General features: G+C 41.8%; 1 protein-coding gene across 4 annotated transcripts in view; it reads right to left on the bottom strand.

Moving 5' to 3' along the window:
* Positions 1 to 8,470, bottom strand: part of MAPK8 (mitogen-activated protein kinase 8) — a 122,547-nt gene extending 114,077 nt beyond the window's left edge. For all 4 annotated transcript variants that reach the window (XM_019660505.1, XM_019660509.1, XM_019660506.1 and 1 more), the window contains exon 1: positions 8,294 to 8,470. The gene's annotated coding sequence lies outside the window, so the exon portion shown is untranslated. The remainder of the gene's footprint in view (positions 1 to 8,293) is intronic.
* Between the last annotated feature and the right edge of the window lie 338 nt (positions 8,471 to 8,808).

Here is an 8,808-nt window from a genome sequence, read left to right as displayed (position 1 = left end):
TTTTTTTAATCTGTAGGAAAAAAAAAAAAAAAGAGTTTGAGCTCTGAACAACAGCAGTTGGATGCCCGGCCCCAGCTGAGCTGCTGCTGAGCTGCCAACAGGTGGCAGGATGGCTCAGCTATAAAAAAAAAACAAAAACAAAAAAAACCAGGCAAGAACATAGACATTTCACACACACACACAAAAATCACTTATTATGGCAATGAGGAAGGGAGCAGGCATCCTTACACAGTGCTGGTGAATGTAAGCTGGAACCTTGACATATGGCACTTTGGCAATATCTATCAAAATTATAAACGCATATACACTACTCTCACCTAGCAATCCCATTTCTGGGAATGTATCCTATATGTTTCTATACAAGTGCAAAATGGTGTATGTACAAAGTAATCCATTGTACCATGGCTTTTAATAGCAAAAGATTGAAAATAGCCTAAATGGACATCAAAAAGGGGCTAGTTAAATAATTGTTACACCTGTATAATGGTATTATGGACTGAAGCCCTAATCCCTGGTATCTGGAGGCAGGACTTTGGGAGGTAACTGGATTTACAAAAGGCCATAAGGATGGGACCCATGATGTGATTAGTGTCATAAAAAGAAAGAGAGCAGAACACTCTCTCTCTATGTGAGGATACAGTAAAAAGGTGATATCTGCAAGCCAGGAAGATCTGGAACCAAATCTCTAGGCATTTTGATCTTGGCCTTCTCCCAGCCTCTAGAACTGTGAGAAATAAATATATGTTTAAGCCACCCAGTCTACAGTATTTTGTTATAGCAGCTCAAGCTGAGACAAATGGTATATATACCATTAAGGTGTTAAAAAAAAAAAAAGCAAGCTATTTATGTACTGATATGACTAATATGTCATCTCTAAGCTACATAGTTACCTTAAAAACAAAAAGGTAAAGGGTATTATGCATGGTGTGTAACAACTTAAATAAAAGAGGGGAGGGGAAGAGCAGAGGACAGACATTACATATTGTACGATAGGCAATCCCTCATTGGCCATCTGAAATCCATAAACCTCTGAAAAATACAAGTTTTTTATAAGTTTAGTATAAACCTATTTGGTGTCAAAACCTGATGAAAAAAATTCCATAAGACTATTGATCTTTATTTATCCTACTTATTGTACTATTTATGCTTTTAATACAGAAATATTAATGTGTTTGATTATAAGATGCTATCCCACCTCCTGCTAGAGATTTTAGATAATATAATAGATGTATTTATATTACCTTTCTATAGCCCTCCCCTACCCCACCCAAAAAAAAACCCCTAAACCTTAATTCTGAAATATATCTGAACCAAGGGCTTTGAGCAAGGAATTATATACGTATTTACCTGCACATACATAAACTATCTTTGGAAGAATTCACAGGAAACAGGAAACTTAATACTGTCTCCATGTAGAGGAACTGCATGGCAGCACAGAGTAGAAAAGAAACTTTTTACTATGTACCTTTTAAAATCTTTGGAATTTCAAATAAAAGTGAATATATTACAAAATCAAAAGCTAAATAAACTGTAAATAAAATCACTAAAACCTTTTCATTCTCAATAGTAAAAAAGCCAGATTCTTTAGTGTTTGTTTTTATGATAAAGTGACCCTTTCTTAAGTCACAGGGAAATCTATACAATGGTGGCTTTCCGTTATCTCACTTTTGGTTGACCCAAATGGTATTTGAGAGAGCTCTCAGGAACAAGTCAGGGAATGGTGTGTTTCCTTTCCCATTAACAGCCTTTAGGAAACAGCAACATAGATGTTCTTGATGCTTCTTGCCAAGCAAAGCAGGCATGCTTGGCTGTTCTTCTTTTTCAGTGTCCCCAGAAATACGTTGGGGCTTGGGCCTCTCAGTAATAGGAAGCAGCGAAGGCCACACCTCTCAATATTAGAAAAAGACATAAGAAAGTGCTCCTAGCATAGGTCTAGTCTTAAGCATTCAGCTTCAATACAGGAAAGTTTGAGACTTCATTAAGTATTTGAGTAGCATCTTTTCTAGTATTCTGCTTTCATACTTTGCATATACTTATTTTGATACCTTGTTGTGTTCCGAAACATATTTGAGGTGACCATACGGTTTGCCTTTTCTTATGATTTATAGATTTTGACTAATCTGTACCCCATTCTCAGCTTTAACCAAAAACTAGGATAGAAGGCATTTTGTTTTTTTGTGGTTTATCTAGTTAGTATATTTTAAAAGGAGGGGCTGTTTTTCTTTTCTAGTGTCCCCAGAAATACATTAGGGCTTGGGCCTCTCTGCAATCAGAGATACATGGTTTGGATGGCCCCAATGCCCCGACATCCAGGTATCAGGCCTGATGACTAAAGAAATTACTCATGAAGTGCCTAGTAATATCTGGTTCTTTGTGTTAGGACATAAATGCACTTATGTTTGTCCTTATCATCCATGAAGTTATTATACTCACTGAAAGTACAGACTGACTTTTATTTCCTACGGCCCTAACATCATTTAATACCTGGATTGGTATAGAATGGTTTCTCAATAAATATTGCCTGTGAAAAGCCAGCATCATTTCATAGTTGCTGTCTTCCAAGGAGGAGCAAATTTGATGTATTGATATAACCATAGAAACTATACACAGAAAACTTAGAAAGACAGAAAAGACAATATTTCCAGATGGCACTAATAAATAACCTCCCTCTTTTTTCTAGACCTCTAGAAAATGCTTAGTGAACTGTTGTGGTTATTCAGTCTCTGACAAATTTGCAATCTTCACATAGAGTCAAAGATCACAATAAGATTAAATTTGAAAGATGAGGGCCAGCAGAGTGGCTCAGCTGGTTAAGAGCTCGCTTGAGAGCGCCAGCTCTGAGTAGCAGGGCCACGGTTCAGATTCCACATTGAGGGCCAATGACGCGGCACCCTCTACTAAGATCATCTAAGATGATGAACAACAGCTCAAACTGGAGCTGGGCTGCTGTGAGTTGCCGGCCATGGCGTAGGCTGCAGCGGGGCTGCAGTGGGCTGCCGTGAGCGGCCGACCAATGACTGGCAACCGACTGCCTCACCCAGGAAGAGCGCAATGATCATACCAACATGGGCCAGTGAAGTGATGTCCTCCACAACTAGACTGAAGAACAAAACAGCAATTTGTCTACCTGTCTGTTCCCCTCCCCCAATTCCCCAATAAAATCTTAAAAAAAAGATGAGAGCATTCCACTTTCTTCAAATGTGGGTACATGATAAAGCTATTCCCAGTTCCTGGACTCCCATTCCTTTAAATATCTGTCAAAATAGACCAAGGAAAGCTGAGGCAGTTCTCTGCTGTAGGGAAAGGTAAAGTGGCAGAACAACTCTGTATCAGAGAATATAGGAAATAATTTCCTTTTAATATATACTTTTGGAACATTTCCAATTTTTAAGGCAGAAAGGATTACTGACCCAAAAGTTAAATCATTTCAGTCAATTCAGATTAGATGAGACAATCAAATTTTCAATAAACCCCCAGAGATGCAGAAGGAAGTATTCTGGAGAATTCGAATGTACGTATACTGTACATCAAATTGATTTTAAATTTATTTGGCATCTTGCATTTGTTCCAAGTTAAAAATAATAAGTGATAACAATGGCTAAAATTTCCTGAGTACTTAACATCTATAGTGTTCTAGGCACTGTACATGCGGTACCTTATTTAAACCTCACAGTGCTGTGAGATTATGTGCTATTATTATTCTCATTTGACAGATAATAAAACAGGCCAAAAGATGTTACATAACCTGAACTAGTCCATGCCATACAGTAAGATTTAGAGCATGGAACTCAGGGCTGACCCTAAAGACCATGCTGGCAACCACTATTAAATTTGGGCTCTTTCTAAAGAATTGGTAGTTTTTAACCAAATCTGATATACTACCGCAAGGTAAGAGAAGAAACAGACATATATTTGTGATACAACCCACCTGCACATGAAGAGTGGCTGCTAGTAAGTTTTCTAAAAGGCCTTATCACACTCATATACAATGTTGTTTTGTGTTTTTTTTAGGTTTTTATTGGGGAATTGGGGGGATGGGAACAGTGCTGGGGAATTGGGGGAAGGGGAACAGACAAGTTGCTGTCATTTTGTTCTTCAGTCTAGTTGTGGAAGACGTTGTTTCACTGGCCCAAGTTGGCACCATCATTGCGCTCTTCCCGGGCGAGGCACATCAGTCGCCGGCTTCTGGACGGCCACTCACGGCGGCTGCTGGCGGCTCACGCTGGCTGCTGGCTACACACGGTAGCCCATGGCAACCCACTGCCACAGGGGCTGCAGCCTACGCCATCGCCGGCGACTCATGGCAGCCCAGCTCCAGGTTGAGCTGTTGTTCAGCATCTTAGCTGTGGAGGGCAGTGTAACTGGCCCTCATATGTGGGATCCGAACCAGGGCCCTCTGGCGTCCCAAGCCAGTTCTTTAACCATCGCGCCACTCGGCCGGCCCACACTCATATACAATTTTAAAAACTGGATTTCAATAAAATGTGGCCTGCCCAGAGATTTGGGGTAGACGTTTGTTTGTTGGGGGAAGGCTTCTCATAAATCTTTTTAAAGAACATAAATTCACTGTTTAGGTATGCCTTAAGTCCCATTCCTGACCATAAGCTTCTTGAGGCTAATAAACTTATTTTCACATCTTCCACAGTCTCTGAGAACAGTCTTGTTAGTAAGCATGGTGCTGTGGAATGCATAAAATCTACCCTTGAACGAACTCCTAGCTTACAGTGAAGCTTTTGTTTCTTAATTGTGAATATTACAGAAAATAGTTGTCTCTTAACAATTTAACCTGCCTCTTAAAATTACAAAATGTCTAACTTTCATTGCTGTTTTTGACATGGGATTCTGATTATCACCTAAGAAGGCTCTTTTTGTCTTTGTTTTCTGATGAACTACCTATCTGCTGAACAGCCTATTAAAAAGAGTTCCAACAGCCTCAGAGTTCTAAATCCAAAAAGGTTAAACAACTTGTCTAAGGCTCTAGAGTTGATCAATAAAGTCCAGGTGATAGAACTGAGAGGTGAACCCAGGTCTGATTCCTGGACAGGTCTAGTTCCACCTTCTGCCCTGAATGACAAATAGCTCTTATTTCAATATTCATGACTCAGAGATAATTTTTGAAATCAAAGTTCAAGTTAATCTGCATTAGAATAAGAAGACAAAGCTTCTAAATGTTCATATAAAGAACGCCTGACTAAGATAATAAGCATCACAGCTCACTGAAATAGGCACACGCTTCATATCTAAAGCTATGTAGCTATAAAGAATTCCTTGCACTACATGAATCAGAAAGGCTACTATCCATACCATTGACTTGACCAAAGACCTCTAGAGAGCTGACATCTTAATGTCAGACATCATTGTATACTTCTACAGGTGCCACAAAGTATCTCAACTATCTAGATGACTACAAAGTATCAAAACTCAATTCAATGACAAAGTAGACTTGCAAGAATCAGGTTTCTATTCAATAACCTCTTAATTACTACTAGGATAGTTTGTGACTGGTAACTTAACAACAAATTACTTTGTTTCACTGAGCACTGAGTATCTTCACAAGGTTATTTCCATAATATTAGGCATTGAGCAAGTAGTTAGGACTCTAACTTTATTAATTTTCGTGAAAGTTTATTCTTAATTTCCTTTCCACGTGGCCTTTCTCCCAGGATCTATAGAAGTATGAAACATAGTTTCCTACTCTGCCAGGACACTTAAAGTGAACCATTTTCAACCTCATTAATGGAATATGCTTACTAACAGAATTAGTGCTATCTCTTCCTTTTAATGTAATTTAGAGTGGAATGGGAGGTGACTGCTAGTGAGTACAGGGATTTCTTCTTGGAGTGATGAAAATGTTCTAGAACTAGTGGTAATCAATGCATAACTTTATGAAATATAGTAAAAACTACTGATGCACACTCTAAAAGGATAAATTTTATGGTATGTAAATTATATCTCAATAATGCTGTTACTTTTAAAATAAAAATTTAGAAAAAACAAAACAAAAAAGCTCTGGTTTGACAAACAGTCCGACAGTGAGCTACTACTGCCAAAGGATTTGTACCAATAACACTTACTGGAATGTGACATACCTTAATTAGGTAAAGCAATAAAAGTTTGGTATCTCACAATTTTCATCCCTTATTCTATAAAGTATAATTTTCTTATTTCTTTATACATCAGATAATAAGTTCACCCCAAGTTTTTCAAATCCAAAACAATGCTAAAAATTACATAGTGAATGTAAATAAGATGTAACTTGGATAAACAGATATTATTTTGAGTTTTAGGCCCACATGCTTCACCAATAGTACTAGTACAAGGAAGATTTAAAATTAAACATTTCTAACAAGCATTTCTAAAATGTTATTAGAAATTAAACATTTCTAATAAAATTTTGATGCACCGTTTCCTTTGTTCTAACTTTTCCACTTAAAGGAATCATCAGAAACTTTTCAAGTAATATTCTCAAAAGAATAAATGCAATCATTTTAGATCCTTATTGAAATATCACTGTGTCACACACACACTAGCACGATATATACACAGATATACACAGACACATATACACATTTTTGACAAGGTTTTATTTTAGGATAGTGAATGGTTTAGCAGTGATAAAACAAAATTGATCCTGAAATAATTCAGAAGCCACTACTGTCATGACAGATAATACATATATATGATAATCATTTAGCGATTTGGAAGTGATAGTTTGCATGAGGTTTCCAAACTTTTCAGAGAAAATTAAACTTTTTTTAAGGCTTGATTTTAAATATTATCAATTGTAAAGAGCTTTTCATCAATCTGACTTTTATTGAACACTTACTATATTCCAGGCTAAGTGCTGGAGACACAGCCGCAAGACAGGCCTGTCCTTAAGAAGTCCCATTTTGACTGCTTGCTTTTGTCAAGCACAGCAAGCACTAAACACGTATTCACTTACAGTATCTGACCTCCTAGGCTTAACCCACAGCAGGGAAATCTGAGCTAAACATTACAAATGACTATAAGGCTACAAGGCTGTAAGACCAAAAAATTAAATTTGGAAGTAAATAAAAACTGTTGTACATTTAGACCGAACCTAACTCTACTTCCTAACATGCCACTAGACGTTCCAGGTCTACTACTAAAAAGTAGCAAAATGACCCCGAGTGTCAGTACTTTCTTTAACACACATCACTTATATAATCGTTTTATTTAAAAGTACGTCTATTATGTTTCACTCGAAGCATTATCTTCCTTTAAAGGATATTTCTCTTTACCTTCAAACTCTGCATCAGAGTACAGTACTGAACAGTTGCTGAATGAATGAATGAATGAAATAAACAGATGTTCTAATTGACAAGGAGGTACTTGTTAAAACACAATGGACTGACAAACCAGAATGCTACTGCAAAGATCATTGAACTTCAGAAGTAAAAATAGTAACCACTGGACATTGTCTGATACCATGCAGTCAACATGTTATTAAGTTCACAGTAAACATCTGATGGGGAACTTTCAGAAATCAAAATGAAAAGTGTTCATCGCAATACTTTACAATGGACTTGGATCCACCATCTAAGGATAGGAAACACTAGTGCAAGACAAAGAGATGGGAGGGTGGGGTGAAAAAGTCAAAAGGTCACCAGGGAGTGACCCTCATGAGAAATGCGCGCTGAACACCAAAGCTCGCGCGGAGCTGGATGGACACCTCCCGCTCAAACCACGGGCCGGGGTTCTCCCTCGCAGACCAGAGCTGAAGGCCACCCCAGCCTTTTTTTCGGCGGCACTGCCTGTGTTCAACCAGAACGTTAGCACAAAGAAACCACCGAGAAACAAAACATGGTCCCCGTGGAAGGCAGGCAGGCGTTGGGACCCGGTGACCTGAACGCTCTCCTCGACTGCCCACCGCCGGGGGAGGCAGCCAGGCCGCGGCGGGCCGCCAAGGCGCCTCCGTCCCGACCTTCGCCTTCGCCGAAGTGTTTCAGAACTTGCCACCCACCCCCGCTCCATTTTCCTCTCTCGACGTGGACACCAAACCCGCGCGAGGACAGACGGGCGAAGCTGGGGCCGTGGACTGGCGGGCGATCGGCCAGGGCGCGCAGGGGTCCCGCAGCCCCACGCCCCCTGGCCTGCCCCGCCTCCCGGGCCGCTATTGTTCCCGCCCCGCCCCCGCTCGCCGCGCGTCCCCCGCGCGCTCCCGCTCCCACTCCCGGGAGGGGGTCACGGCTGATGGGAAGGCGGCAGCACAATAACATAAACACGGCGGGGCCGACGGCCGACCTGGCCCCCCGGCACCCGCCGCACTCACCCGGCAGCGCAACAAACGTTAACAGGAAAGCCCGCCGGCGGAGACCGGCGCCGTCCGGGCGGTCGCAGCGGCCGTTACCCAGCGTTGCTCGCGGCTCTGCGATCCGGCCCGCGTCGTCCGGCCTCGGCCGCTCCGCTGAGTAACAGGGACGCGGGCCGTCACCGCGCACGCCCGCCCACGTCATCGCGCAGGGCACCGCCCCTGCGCCTAGCGAGCGGCCCGCAGGGCGGGGCAGCCCCGGGGCCCGGATTGTGGGGGCGGGGCCCTTAGTCTGGGGGCGGGGCTACCCTAGGGGGCCCGGAGGATTAGCGGAGGTCGCCTGAAGGAGGAGCTGCGGGAGAGCCTCAGAGAGCGTCGAATGAGGGGCGTGGCGGGGAACTGGAGAGGGCGGGGCCCTGTTCCTGGCACGTGGCGGCGCGTGGCTAGGCCCATCCGCAACTGACTCAGGGCAGTGTGCTAGTAGTCAGAACCAAAGCCTTAGGGGCTCTTCGCACCAGGGTTTAGAGGTCAGATGT

This window comes from Hipposideros armiger, unplaced genomic scaffold, assembly GCF_001890085.2.
Source record: "Hipposideros armiger isolate ML-2016 unplaced genomic scaffold, ASM189008v1 scaffold_319, whole genome shotgun sequence".
In the NCBI taxonomy this organism is placed as follows: Eukaryota; Metazoa; Chordata; class Mammalia; order Chiroptera; family Hipposideridae; genus Hipposideros; species Hipposideros armiger.
The sequence above is the reverse complement of the archived record's forward strand: the minus strand, read 5'-3'. Positions and strand labels throughout refer to the sequence as shown.